The 15,132-nt window shown below is 53.3% G+C and overlaps 1 protein-coding gene across 2 annotated transcripts in view; it reads right to left on the minus strand.

Annotated features, from left to right (window-relative positions):
- DLGAP3 (DLG associated protein 3) overlaps positions 1-13,707 on the minus strand; it is a 54,594-nt gene extending 40,887 nt beyond the window's left edge. Inside the window, exons 1-2 of one of the 2 annotated variants that reach the window (XM_036990732.2) lie at positions 9,831-9,964; positions 9,488-9,595 (exon numbers count right to left, since the gene is read on the minus strand). The gene's annotated coding sequence lies outside the window, so the exon portion shown is untranslated. Of the gene's footprint in view, positions 1-9,487; positions 9,596-9,830; positions 9,965-13,503 lie in introns of those variants that run through there. The other variant, XM_036990731.2, reaches the window with a different exon arrangement.
- Positions 13,708-15,132: the final 1,425 nt, after the last annotated feature.

The following is a 15,132-nucleotide window of genomic DNA, read 5'->3' on the forward strand; positions in this document are numbered from 1 at the left end:
CCTTCATCTCCCCCAAGTTCAGTTTCCTGAACTTTAAAATGAGGACAAGAATAGTTCTTTTTCATCATGACATCACGAGGATTAAGATAATGCAGGTAAAATATCCAGCACAGTGTTGAGGGTTAGCTACTGACAGCTGAGGAGAAACCACTGAAATGTGTGAGATCTCGAAGCAAATCTGAGAGAGTTTCTCAGACAGGCCTGGGCAGAGGCTATAGCCATACCTGACTCAGGTTTGGATCAGACATACTCTAACAACTCATCTGTTTCATGTTTCTTCCAGGACTTTGTTTGCCTGGGCTCCTTTGGAGGACTTCCCACAACTTGAGCATGCCGAAGACAGCAGGACAGCCCTGGCGGCCAAGACAGTGGCATCTGAGAGAACAGACCCTTTGATTTGCAGACCCCACCAGCCCCTGTGGCCAGGGCTGGTGGTCTCTCTTCCAACTCCAGGGATCTGGAAGGGAAAGTCCAGCGACCTTATTGCTAAGTATTGGAAATGCAATCATCTGCCATTTATAGCATAGCTTACCTGCATGACTGAAAAATTTGTTTTATCTGAGTCTCAATTCTCTCACCTATAAAATAGGGATAACAATACCTACCTCCTAAAGTTGTGATAATGAGCAAAAAGTTTATCTGTCCAAGGCAACTGTATATGTCTCCATATGTTGGCTTCTCCTGACCTTCACACCCTAGAGCTGTCTTTAATTTGAATGTATTTGATGAGTTTCAGGCTGGTGCTGCCCTGGCCTCCAGGATACTGCCAGACCTAAGGCTGCCAGGGCCATCAGAGAACAATATGGGGTCCAAAGTCCACAGCAAGGGTCCACTGGGCAGCAGCATCTTGGCAGGCCGGGTGCATGGCCTTTCCTGCCCTCTGGCCCTGGGGTCCAGACCACCGCCAGAGCCAGAGCTTATGTCTGCTTCCTGTGTTAGCACATCGTCCTGTAAGCTCTCTGTGTGAGCTGCTTACACCAGGCCCTGTTTCCTTCTCCAGGCTGTCCACGGGGAAGTCAAGCACAGAACTGGACCCCACAGGGCCCTGAGAAGGCTGGTTGGTTGGCTAACTGCCAGGTTCACATGGCAGCACCTCCCACCCCTCAGCTCTGCCTGAGCCCCAGCTTCCAAGGTATCTTAGCCCCTCTGGATTTCTTACCAGGACCCAGGACCACAGTGGGAGAGAGCATGGGTTGAGGAGGCAGCACAGACTGTGAGGTTGTTCCATATGGAAGGCCTGTCCTCCCAACTTCGCCCTCTCATGCAGTTCAGAGACCTTCCTTCCAAGAAACCTTACCTACGTGCCCACCCCATCAACCCCAGGGTGCCCACCCCATCAATCCTAGGGCACAGCAGTTGCTACCTCCTCTCAAGTCCCAACCTTCAACGCAGTAGGTAAACGTTTGTTTACAGGACTGTGGGCTCCTTGAAAACCTGGATTCATCTGGCCTATCTCTGTATAGTCAAACTTGGTATACAGTGGTGCTCAAGTTCAGGGTCAGTGATTAAGTCATCAAAAACTAGTACCCCTCAGCTGGGGTACAGGGAGAGAGGGGAGAAACAGAAGACAGGGGGAAAATGACCCCCTGCAGCTGGACCGGTACTCCCCAGCTATAAAGCTGGTCCCAGTGCAATGTGGATTTCCTAAAGAGCTGGGAGTGTCCTGTCCAGGGCAGCATGCAAGAAGAGGTTGGAGGGCTACTTTGCAGGACAGTGTAGGATGGATTCAAGCACTGAACACACATTTCAGACCAGCCAGACAACCTCTGGTGCCTTTCAACTCTGAAGTCCAAGGCTCAGTTCTTTGAATGCCTACAATTGAACAAGCACTGTGTGAAGTGCTTTAAATGCACTTCTTCGTGTAGTCCTCACAACTATTCTTTGCAGTAGGTACCATTATTGCTTGCATTTTACAGATGAGAAAATTGAGGCTTAGAAGTGTAAAGCAAATTGCCAAAGGTCACATAGGTGGTTGCAAAGGGATTTGAATCTGGATCTTAGTTCAGGCCTGACACTGAACAACTAGAACACCAAGCCCTGCCAGGTATAAAGCAGCATGTGCCTCTGACCAACTGGTCTGCTGAGGCCACTAGGTGGACCCCAGAGTGCCCATCACTCAGCCTCAGCAAACTTCCACCCCTGCCATCCCTTCCCTGGACATACATATTCCCAAGATTATTTATTCACAACTGAAAACATGTTTTTATCCAGAGGCAGGTTACACAGCCATGCAGAGTCATCCAACACAAATCACATGGCATGTGTCCTCACATATATAGTCATCACATAATATGCAGATACACACAAAACAATCTTGTTCTCACAAGGTTCCCGCACATGTGCATTTTCATGCAAAGGATACTGATGCTTGTATACACAGAAGCTGCACAGATACAAAGCCTCATAGACATGCTCACGTTTATCCCTATACAACAGATGTACATGTTCATTTCATAACACTTAGGCACCCATATCTGCTCAATGCCATCCACCAAATCCTCCCCCAACAAGGACTTTATCCATTGTTCCCAGATCTAATACTAGGCCCAGGTGAGCAATGATGCTCCCTCCCTCTGGGGTTGGCCAGGCAGCCCTAAGAGGACGAGAAGGCTCAGGCTTCCTGTGATGGATGGAATTAATCTACTGAGCAGGAGAAACTAAATAATTAAATCTCTAATCACCCCCCAAGCCAGCCCAGGCCAATATAGCTGAGGGAGGGAGGGGACTCTGAGGCCCAGACCAATATCCTAGAGAGGGGAGGGGCTTGGGAAGAGAGACAGAGACAGAAGCCTCTAGGAGGGTTCTCTGGGAGGAGCTGTGGCTGGCAGACTGACAAGGTTCTCCAGGGCCACAGGCCCTCCCTTTCCACGTGGAAATAGAGCAGCTTAGAAAGACAGCCCATCACCATCCACTAACACGCAGAAGAGGGGCCCGGTCCTCCTTGCACCCTCTCCAGAGTCCTTCCTGCCCCGCCATGCGTGTGTCCTGGGACACTCAAAGTGCCCAGGACCATGGCCATGAATAGGGTCTGCCCAGAGCAGAGCTGCCGAAGGGTCAGTCCTGCCCTGGCCCAGCCCTGCCTCCCTCAGGGCAGGCGCCTCCCTAGCCCGGCACGCGTGGCAGGGAAGGACCCCTCCACACAGGTGCACGAGCTTCCCTCAGGAAGTGGGTCCAGCACTTGGCTAACAGGCTGAGGATGGGGCAGAGGCCTGGGCAGGGGGGCTCAGGGAATCAGCCTGGGAACCGGCCCTGGTTCCTATTGGCTGAAAAGTGGGTCATTTCCTTTTGAAAAATAGTGAGAATATGGAGAAGTAGGTCGGGCTCTCATCCCCTCAGCCCCAGGCACTAGCAGGGTGGGGAGAGAAGGAGAGGTCTGCAAACGCCAAGACCCCATCTTCCCCAGGACCCCGCGCGCCCAGCACAGGAGGCCAAGGTCATTACTACTCGGGACACCCAAGGACAGGCGCACTCAGAGGCCAGGACTGGAGCCCAAGACCCACCCTGCCCTGGGGGCCCTGGGGTGAGAGGAGCTTGGGCTGGCCAAGCTAGAGCGGTAAAGGCTCCAGCACGCAGGACCCTGAGGAGCCCCCTCCCATTCTCACGTCGGTGGTGAAGCCTCCTCTCCACTCTTCTCCCTTTTCTCATCGTCCACGTGGGCAGAGTCGTTGCCATGACACCGCGGGCAGGTGGGCGGCTCTGGCGGCTGTTCCGGCCCAACCCCCATGCTCCCAGCCCAGGTGGGAGGGGAGCGGCTGCAGCGCCCCCGCCCCATCAGCCCCAGGGTTGACAGCAAACTGGGAGAAGTCCCCATTCACCCCGGAACCCGCAGGGGGCTCCAGCACTGGCCTCCGGGGAATGAGGCAACCCAGACGCCGGCTGAGGGGTCTGGAGGAGGAACTCTCAATCGTTTGGGCCTCAGCCCATTCCCCCCCCTCAGAGGTCGGGGAGCGGCGCGGGGCGGGGCTGACCCACGGCTCCCACCGTTTTCCTCACCAGCCCTCCAGCCCGCTTTCACCACAGACTTAAGTCTCAGTCTCTTCCTGCTGGCAGCTGATTGGTCCTGCCTGAGGTCTGACCTCAGGTCCTCATTCTGCACCCCGAGCTCAATTTTCCATGCTCTCTTGGGAGAGAGGCAAACAGCCAAAGTTGAGACTCTCAGAGATTCTTCCCCTACCACCAAATCCCCAGCCTGGCCTCTAGAAATTGGGTCTCCTTTCCCCGGGTGTCCCCACAAACCTGAATTCCTATCACAGCCTGGGGGGATCTCCACTCCTAAGCCCGCAATTTGGCGAAGGCACTTACCCCCCAAGAAGAGGACCAGCAGTGGAGCAGGGAAGAAGAGAGGAGGGAAATGTGGGGGCTGCTGTCTGAGACCCACCTCCCACTTCGGGCCTCAAGAAGTCTGGGCCAGGCCTGAGCTCCCTCCCTACCCTCCCCCATCTCAGCCCTTCCCGTCAGGGCCCACATGCCTCTCTCCACGAGTCTCTTCAGTCACTGTGGGTCTGACTTCCGAAGACCCTTCCCGCTGTTCAGGACCCTGCTCCCTACCCCTGTTGCCTAAGGCAGGACCATGTATCACTGAATAGAACCAACAGGCCCCCGACTGGTGGGGGCAGGCAGTGGTGAACAAGACCCAAAAGGAAAGGAAAATGTCAGCCGGGTCTCCAGGTGCCCAGGGGGGTGGCCAGCTCTTCACGGTGTGCTCATGACATACAAGAAGGCACTTCTTCCTTAGCCTTCCCCGACTGACCAAGACAGCAGTTCTGACTCGCCAAAATGCTATGGGTGCCCACGTGTTGGCACATCCTATCTCCTCTTCTCTACCTCCATTGCCAGCGTTCAGCAGGCCGCCCTCACGCTAAGTCCTCACCAAAGCTGTTACAATGGGCTCCAACTGGTCTCCCTGCCTTGCATCTTGGTCCAGCTCCATCCATTCTCCTCACTGGCTACCAGCATCATCTATCTACCTCTGTTCATTCAACAAATATGTACTGACTGCCTACTCCGAGCTAGGCACTCCTCTGGACATAGTAAGTACAGCAGTGGAGAAAACAGATGGGGCTCCCGTTCTCACAAAGTTTACATTCTAGTGGGAAAGAAGAGAGATGATAAACAAATGTATTTGGTAATGGAGGTGGTGAGTGCTGAATTTTTTTTTTAAGTAACGTGAGGGGACAGAATGACAAGGGACTCTTTAAGACAGGCTATGGGGGAGGTCTCTCCAAAAAAGAGACTTTTGAGCAAAGACTTGAATAAAGTGAGGGAACAGATCATGTGATATCTGGGGGAACAGCATTTCAGACCGAGGGGAAAGCCAAGTGGGACTGTGCTCAGCATCTCTGTAGAACTGAAGCTGCTGTGGGGGTGGCACCTGAGATCAGGGAAGTTACTGGAGGCTATTTTACACACAGCACTCAGGTCACTCAGGAACTCCCCACCCCAAGCCATTGGACAGGCATGACCTCATCTTACTCTGACTGATTTTGTGGGGAGAGTCTATGGAGGGGGGCTGGGAAGGGTGGAAGTAGGGAGACCTGCTGGGACATTTCCTATCACTGAAACACCTTCTCCTACAGCTCCCCATTCAATGAATACCTATTCTTTCAAGCATCAGCTCAAAGGCTTCCTCTCCTATGGATCCTTTACCAAACCCCACCCTTCCGCACTCCAGACCTAACCAACTTCTCTATAGGCCCACTCTGCTCCAGTGAACATTTTTGTCCTACAATCTTTCTTAACACTTTCCTTACTTGGTTCTAGATCTTTCACCTTCTTTAGATCACAAGTTACCTGAGGTCAACAACCATCCCATGTGCAGCACAGTATATGGCACATCACAGGCATAAGATAAACATCAGTTGAATAAATGGATGCCTTGGGTGAGGCACATGTGATGGAAAAGGGCCTATTTGCACGTTGTTGTTAACCTGGTTAAGTGAGGGGTACATGTATGTGGTCACGGGTTGCAGTCAGGCCAGTGTTAACATATGCCCATATGTTCCTGTTCAAATGTATACATGGGGATCATGTATCTACATGCTGATAAACCCCTATGTTGATAGATACATTCCTGTAGATTTATTCTTATGTGTACATCAGAAAGCGCATTTATGTTGAGATATGCATATAAAGGCATAAACAAATAATACTCATTTATACATGTATACACATATTGCCACAGCCCATATATGTGAGCCTCCTTCATATGCCTGCCTCTTTCATCCCCTACTACACCCAGCTTGTTCTGCCTGATCTCTGAAACCTCAATAGTAATGTTAACATTCAAGCTCCCATACTCTTTCCCCAGATACACCCAAAAGCACTGTAGCATCTGACCAGCCTTGGGTTTGGCTCCTTTACTCAGATGTCCCCAAGGCCTATATAGGTTTCTTCTCTGCAAAATCCCTTTATATGGATCATGGAGAACAGTTAGGTCCCTGTGACATGAGAATTTGAGAGATCTCAAGGACCTGCTTTCTGGAGAAGAGCCACAAGCATCAGGATGGATTAAGTTCAAGTTTGTGGGAAAACAACTTTTGGACGGTCCCAATGTTCAGTCAGAATCTCTCTGTCTCCCATTCTTTCTGTCACATTTATTCACATGTATGACTCAACTTAAATATATGTATTTGTATTGTTAATGCTCACATTACACTGACAGATATGCATCACAGGGTGAGCACTCCACACATACACATGTTTAATTGCCATCAGAGTCACACATATACATGGATGCATACACAGTCAAACATACATATACACATGTACATGTGTCCACACTTTACCCAAACTCATAAATGTGTTGTACACATTCATACAGCATATTCACATGTATACGTGTACATATACAGAATCATCACACACACTCACCGGCAGAAACACACTATTGTGCACTAGAGCAGCAGAGATAGCAGCCCCTTCTCTATACTGTGCACAAAGCCAGGAGTCTATATTCTCTAAAGCGACATCAAAATTTGCATTTGCTCTCTCTTCCTGCTAGTCTCCCACTTCTCCATTTGGAAAGTTGTTCCTATTATCAACAGGATATGCCCCACTCCTGGACACACCCCATTCCCACACACTCTCAGAAGGAAAAAAATGTCCTCCTAAAAAAGGGTCTGTTATCCGCTTGTCCCATGCTGGAGTAACCAGTATTTCCTGCCACAACCTGGGTCCCTCGGGGCAGGGAGGAGTGGGGGGAAGCGGGGGGCAGGGGACAATGAGGCAGATGCACCTTTTCTTGCCCAAGAAGCAGCACCCCTGTCCCCCCATTTATATACACTTTTCCATTCTAAAAGGGGAAATGAGAAAATATCAAGGGCAAAGTTCTTCCTCCTGGTACTTCTGAGTATGGTCCACTGCTCCCAGACTCCAAAATAGTTACTGGGGCATAGGAGGGAACAGTAAAATTATCTCTGGGCACTAAAACCTCCTGGGATACATCTCTTCTTCCCTAGAGGGCAAACTTTATGATAGTCAGTGGACCCCTCCCATCCCAGACCAAGGGCCCTGCCAAGGAGAGGGTGGATCTGAAGACTTAAAAATGTTAAGGGGGTGACTTGGGCTCAAGATAAGAAAGGAAGCAAGTATTTAAAAAAACAAAGGCTGAGTAGGGAGCACGGAGGCGAGCCAAAGACACCTCCCAGCAGGAAAGCGGCTGCTGGAGCACTGTATCACATATAACAGGACTCTCCAAGGGGCCAGGGAAAAGGGGGTGGACATCCAGCGCTCCATGTGGGGGTGGAGGGGTGACTGCTTCAGGCAGTTGCAGCAGATCCAAAGTAAAGTCTTATCAAAGCTGTTATGTAACCAAGGGAGCTGAGCACAAACACCTCCCCTCCCCAAACAGGCACCCACACCCACACCCACCACCTCCCAGCACCCACAGCACAGGAAAACTCAGCTCCTCCTGAGCAGCTAGAGAAGGGAGGCATCAACTTGATGAGTTATATCAAAAACATAGTGGGTGAGGGGTCTCTTATTAACTAAAACCCACATCTAGGAAGGAATCAACTGGTTCAGTTTGGGGTCCCTACCCTTCCCCTTTTCTTGAACTCCCTGCCACACCCAGTTTCTGCCCAGCATCATCTGGAAGCCCGCTCCTTCTCCCCTCAAGAAGAATCCCATTTGAATATTTGATTGTGCTCTTGGGGATGGGAGGTGAAGCTGCCATCAACCCCTCCTGCCTGTTGTTCCCCTCCAGTCTCATCTGCATGTCCTGACATTTGGCTCTCATCCCCTTGGGATGACAAGGGAAGGGACCTGGCAAAATAATTCCTTGCTTTATTCCCTTCAGAGTTACAAAGAAGAAGCGTAAGAACTCAGAAAATTGAGATGACCCTGACCCTAGGTTACTAGGGTAAAGATTCCCAAGGAAGCTGACAACTGAAACACAGACCCATTCCCCAATTTGAATATTTTCCCCCAGATCTTCCTCTTTCCTATTGCCCTCTCTCCAGTAGCCTCCTCCTCTTCTGCTCCATGGCACTGAACAACCCCACCCACTCCCTGAATTCTTTGCTTGGAAATCTTCCACCCCAACAAAAGTCTCTCCCAAATGCTGCTCTAAGCTGTGGTTGTGGTGGGCAGAGCACGACACAAGCTTACAGAATATTTCACTGTCCCCTCTCCTCAATTCCAAAGTATGGTAGGCAGGGGTTACCATGTGTTCAATCAGATTATCCTGAACTCCTCCTGAGCTCTATCTCCCAGGCCTAAACAGCAAAACCTAAACTCTCCTAATCTGAACTGCCTTGAGCCTGAACTTCTGGCACCCAGGAAGAGAAAGGCTGGTGTCAGTATCCCTAGGCTGTTGCACTGAAAACTATCCAGGAGAAGAGAGCTCACAGTCAAAACACAATCCTCCATCTCTAACAGTAGGTGGTTTGGGAAAGGGGGTAGGGGGACCACAACAGGAAAAGAGGAGACCCTTTCCCAAATACCACTAATAACTGTGAGGCCTACAGCCAGAGGGAGGACCCCAACGTCTATCTTTCCATTCAGGGACTCTGTCCTTGGAAAGTGGGTCATCTGGGAGAATTTTTCTAGTGAGCCCTCAGCACTGCCCAGCCGTCTTTCCATCATCGGGCCCCAAAGCAGCCCTATTCAAAACCCGGGCCAAGTCCAAGGAGCAAATCCCCTCCGAGTCCAGTTCAGCACTCAGGACAGCTCCCAGCGACTCTGCGGGCCCCAGGACGCCAGAAAGAAAAGGCTTACCCACCACACACACACACCCTCCTCAGAACAGAAGCCCCTCTCCCCTGCTCCTCCCACACTCGCTCCCGTCCATCGGGTTACCTAGCACTCCTCCCTTCCCTCTATGTCCAAAGAGAGAAAAGAAACCCAGGCACGAGGCTTCCCCGAGGGAGCCTAGAGAGAGGACCCCACCCACCTCCTATCAGCCCTGAGCCTCTCAATGCCACTCACAGCTGGTTCTAAAAACCACTTTCCTTCTTCACCACCACCCCAAAATAAAAGAAATACTTACGTGGGGGCTCCCAGCCCTGTAGGCAGATGTGGTGGGGGAAGGCAGAGAGAGGTAGCTCCCCACACCCTGCTCTGAGCCCCTTTCTGAAGGAGCCAGCTCCCATCTGGACTGGGGGGAGGAGAGACATGTGGAAGCACTGATTGAGGGGAGGGGAGAAGAAGAGGGGAGGAGGCAGGAACAGGGGACTGTGGGGTGGGGGTGTTGGGATGGGGGCAAGGGAATCCTTTTTAATTTCATTCTCTCCCCATGTCTACATCAGCCCTGCAGGGCTCAGCTCTTTAATATTTACACACAAGAAGAGGAGAGGATGAGAAAGAACAGAGAGTGAGGGGGCAGGGGATACCTGAGCTCAAAGGGCATAGAAGCAGGAGCCTTCAGGAGCTGGGAGCTTAAGCCCCCCACACCATCCCCAGCTCACTCCCAGCTCTTTACTGGAAGGAAGAAGGAACCCTGGGACCATTCTGTCCCTTTGTTAACAAGACACTTTGAAGCTGCATCAGAAAAAGATCAGATCCCCACCCACATACCTGGACACCCCCACAAACCCAGATTTCTTGGGTGCCATATGTGCAGATGGTAGAAGCAGTATTCATGAGCAAGCATGTTCTGATGCTTGGATGCATGATTGTGTGGGAGCAGCTGTGCAAAAGTACATGAATGTGTCAGCTAGCATGTATGGGTCTGTACAAGTATGACTAGAGTGTATTCATATTTAACAGCCCATGCAATCATACATAAAGTTACATAATCATATGTGCAAACCAAGTCCCAGGTGACCTCTCCCCAGCTCTCCAGCTATAACGACAAAGACAAGGCCACCCACTTTCCCTGACTCCCTTCAGCACAGGCCCCTCCCTCACAGCCTCACTTTTTCCCTCTGTGACATGGGGAGAAGGGCTGGTGGGAAGGCATGCTGCATTGGAGCCCAGGGATTTGACAAGTTATTAGCAACGATGAGCTGGCAGCTCGTTACCATAACGATGGTGCCACAGCCTCACCCCAGCTCAAACTCAGACTCCCCAGTCAGCAGGAGGCCCACTGAGCCAGCAGTCTTTAGACTGGGCTGGGAGGTGGGGGCAGTGAAAAGAGAATCTAGACATAATGTTTGCATAGTGGACGGCACACAGCTGTTCTTCCAAACCCCACTGAGAGACAAAGCTCTGAATCCACCAAGTGGGAATGAAATCAGACTCTGAAAGGGTTTCCTGACCATGGGGATGGTAACACACTGGAAGAGGTCTATAGAAACCCCTCTAGACAAAAGTTCATGCTGTCATTTGCTCCTTTCATCCCCTCACTCCAAGAACCTCTTCTACCGATCATAGTAGATTAATAGATATCAGCCAAATAAGAGCCCCCTCTCTGAATTTCAGTCTTCCCATCTGTAAAATGGGGACAGTGATCTTTATCATTTGCCCTAGACTCCTGGAAGGTTTCATTAGAAAAGGTTCAAGGGTAACTATAGACCCTTCCAAAATCAGACAAGTCCCAGAAGTTTCTCTCCCCAACAAGACCCCATAAAGTAAGGAACTGTCAGGCCAGCTAGAGATAAAATGTGTAAGGAGCTGAGTGGGATGAAGGAAAATGGAGCTCAGCCAGCTCAAGACCCAGTATCAGTTGGAGAGAGATGATGTGAGGTGCCAGGCAGCAGATGAAAGCAGGCACTGCCACAGAAGAAAGTCTGGGAGTCTGGCCTGCAGCAGCTCCATGCTCTCACCAGCCCACTACCTACCACAGTGGTGGTGGGCATGTCTAGGAATCCCCATTCCCAAGAACATCTGTAGCTGCCTGTCTTTGGGAAAGGGTCCCAGGTTGAAGGATCTATAGCCTTAGGCTTATCAATCTTTGATTCTTCTCCCCAAATCCCCTCTGCTCTGTTCTGATGGGCATGGGGGGAAAGGATGGGTTTCCAGGAATGGAAAGCAACATGGAGTGTTGGAAAGTTCCTGGGCTAAGACTAGCCAGGAACCCACAAGTTTACTGTGGGACCTTGGGCAAGTCCCCTCACTTCTCTGGGCTTCAGTGTTCCCACTTTATAATTAAGAGGTTGGACCAAGACAATTCTAAGTTTCCTTCCCTGATCATCATTCTATAGCTACATACAAGCTCACTCCTTGGAAGTGAGCCCCCTGGCATAAAATACAGTGGGCACTGCCTGCCAGATCAGTGGGGCAGCGGGGGTGGGGGATGCAGGGTTTGTATCTGAGGCTGTTCATCCTATGTTCATGTTCCTTTTAGAAACACCTGCCACCCTAGCCCTCCCAGCTCCCTTTTTAGACCCTGATTCACTGCCAACTCACGAAGCCTCTCCCTTTCCTCCCTCCTCTCTTCTCCCCCTCTCTCCCTTTTAGGCCTGGCAGCTGGGTGTAGAAGTAGCCCCAGCAGTCAGGGAATGCTCGGTGGGGGTGGAAATCAGTGCTCCCATAGCAGACAGAGCACACCAGCGTGGACCACTCTCCCTTGGCCCAGCCCAGCTCTTTGGGTCACCAAAAGGCCTGCAGTTTGAATCTTTTTGTACCACTGACTAGCAATGTGAGATTATGGGAAATGCAATTCATCTCTTGAGCCTCAACATCCTCATCTGTAAATTGGCATTATATTAGGTTTAACTACATGAAACTGCTATTTTTGTATGAAAAAATAAAAATAATTGAATACTGGTAATTTCATTTTACCAGCTTAACCTGGCCTACCTGCTTCCCAGGGCTGTTGGGGAGAAAAGCATTGAGATAGGAAGCATTTTTCAAAAGCCCTGGACTGATATAAGGGCATTCCTTTTTTATTATTATTATTACATCAAAGAGCTGTAGCATAGACCCATCTAGAGCCAGTGGGATGAACGAATGACCCAGAACTTGGAAATTCAGGGCTTGGAAGTTTGGGAGACAGCCACCTGCTCTGAGGACTTAGGAACAGGGCAGAAGCTTCCATCTGCCCTCCACAGCTCCTGGCTCCAAAGGGCCCTTGGTGAAACATTACTGGGTGACACAAGTTCCCAGGCCCCAAGAAGGAGAAGCATGCACACTCCAGCTCACCCCTGGCCCTACCACCACCAGGGGCCCTGGCACACAGAAAGGACACCATCACTCGCATGACAGAGGGTACCCCTTAGGTAGGCAATGCAGCTCTTGCCTGAGTCAGGGGTGAGGAGTCCCTGGGGAGAGATGATCTGACCCCGGAAAAGTCTGGTCTCCCTGTCCCATGCCCCCACACTACCAGGAATCCCCTGCGGGGAGCAGGGACAAAGCCCAAGTGTGGGTGATTCAGAGTGAACCCTGCTCAGATACATTCTTACATGGCCAACACACATACATGCCACAGACACCTGGACTCAATCACAGACACACAATCATACTGGCACACACAGCCATTTACATATACACTCACAGAGACATACACAGGCACACATGGTGACGACAACACATATTCACACACATGTCCAGATACATACACAGTAACGCCCTCCACACTCACACTGCATACGCCCATCGGCACGCATACACTCACCCACAGTGACACACACACACACTCACCGGCACACACGACCACCCACAGACCCACACAGTGACACATTCACACACTCATCACAAACGCGGAGTGACACGCATTCACATTCACACACCTGCAGAGGAAACTTCTCTCCGGGTCTCCCCAACATCACCACTTCACCCCACAACCCAGCGGGCTACTCCCTTCCAGACCCAAGCCTCCAGCTGGGGCAGGACAGGGCCGGGCCGGGGCTGGCCGAACCTCCACGGCTCTGCCCGGAGAGCCGGCCCCCGCTCCGCGCGGTCCCCGCGCCCGTCCCTCCGGGCAGGCCAGCGGGCCGCCAGGCCGGGGCGGGGGCGGGGGCGGGGGCGGCGGAGCAGGCCCAGCCCTCCCCCTCCCGGGGCCTCGAGCCGAGGCCGCCGGAGCCCGGGCCGTAGGCGGCGCCGGGCCGCAGCCCGGCCGACCTGGGGGGTGCCGCAGACGGCGCCGCCAGCGCGGCCCCGTCCCCACCCCTCCCCGCGGCTTACCTGGCCCGGCTCGGGCTCCGGCCGGGTTACATGGTGCCGGCGGCCCGGGCCGGGGGCGCTGCGGCGACGGGCAGGCGGGCAGGGACGGGCCCGGCACTGCGGAGACCCCAGCGGAGGGGCCGCGCCGGCTGCGGAGCCCCGAGCGAGCGCCGAGCGGCAGCGGGCGCGGGAGCGGGAGGCGGCCAAGCCACGGAGGCTGGATTTCCCGGGGACCAGGAAGGGGAGGCGGGGGGATCCCGCCCGCGCGCTCCGCCCCCGCCCCCGCCCCCGCGCAGGGCGGCCGGGCCCGGAGCCCTCTAGAGGGAGGGGGCCCGAGCTCCCCGCCCCCGCGCCGGACCCGGGAGGGCTGAGGTCGCAGCTGGCGGGCGGTCGCCGGGGTCTCTGAGGAGCGTCCGCCTCTGAGCTACTGCGATGGGGAGGATCAGCTTTGGGGTGCAATGAGCTGCCTCCCCGGGGACCACCGGTTCGGTGTCCGCAGGGGACCCAGGAACAGGCACAAGCAGTGTCACGGCCACGCACAGCCGACCTAGGCACAGGGACCCTAGCCGACAGGCGGGCTGTTCACAGGCACGGTCCCGCGCCCCAGCGGGGCACAGTCACACCCTGAATGTCACACACAGCCCACAGACACATCCTCTTAGGAGACTCTCCTTCGGTTTTTCCGGGTCAGCTACCCGACTTCAGCTCCTGTTCTCCGTTTACAGAGCCCCCTTCCTCTGCCCCAGCCCCTGCCAGAGAGGGGCGCTGTGCCCGACCTCCGAGCCACACACAGGCGTCCCCCAGCCACAGTCCGCACAGTCCAGGCATCCCCGGTGTGGAGGGAGAACCCCGCTATACCTGCCGACTTTGCCGGGGACCCCCACGCGTGCCCACTGAGCCCGCCCACCTCTAGGCTCTGAGCCAGGGGTCGTGCCACGGCGGTGGCGGGGTGAGGAAGGGACACGGGACTGTCCGAAGCACAGGCGGAGGCTGCAGAGCCAGGACAGAGGCTGCAGAAGCCAGGGGAGGCGGAGAGCTGACTGCAGCAGTTCCTGGCTGAAATCCGTCCTGGCACCCAGAGCGATGCTGTAATGGGGGGGGGGGAGGAGGCCGCACTGGGGAAGCCGCAGGGGGAGGGGCTGAATGTGCGGGGGAGGGGCAGGTTCTGGATTCTGACTCCCAGGATCGGTGTGAGGGAACACTGCTTCCGGCGCTGAAAGTTGCGGTGGCGAGTAGCGTGCATCCTTAAAGCCTTCTTGCCGTCTTTCCGCCTCCACCTTTTCTCGTGGAGTCTACCTCTTGATGATTTGGGGTGATGAAGGTGGGAGGCCTGGGAGACAGACTGTCCTCTCTAGGAACAGACCTTAGAGTAGTTCTGGTTCAATGCCCACCTGACAACTGCCTTCTGCCTGTACCCTTTGGAGTCACTGGCTCTCCTGTGTAAAGGGGGAAACTGATGCACAGAAAGTAGAACTCATAGGCCCAAAAGAGTTAAAACTGGGAGCCAAGCCCTTTCCCCTTTCCCCCAGGAGATGTTTAAAGATGCTCGTGACAGAAATGATACAAAGGAGTTTGGAGAGCCTTTTCCCTAGAAGTATGGTGGGAGATTGGTCATCTATCCTACTGCCTCCAAAACTGGTTCTACTACCA

This window comes from Manis javanica, chromosome 4 (assembly GCF_040802235.1).
Source record: "Manis javanica isolate MJ-LG chromosome 4, MJ_LKY, whole genome shotgun sequence".
NCBI classification, from domain to species: Eukaryota; Metazoa; Chordata; class Mammalia; order Pholidota; family Manidae; genus Manis; species Manis javanica.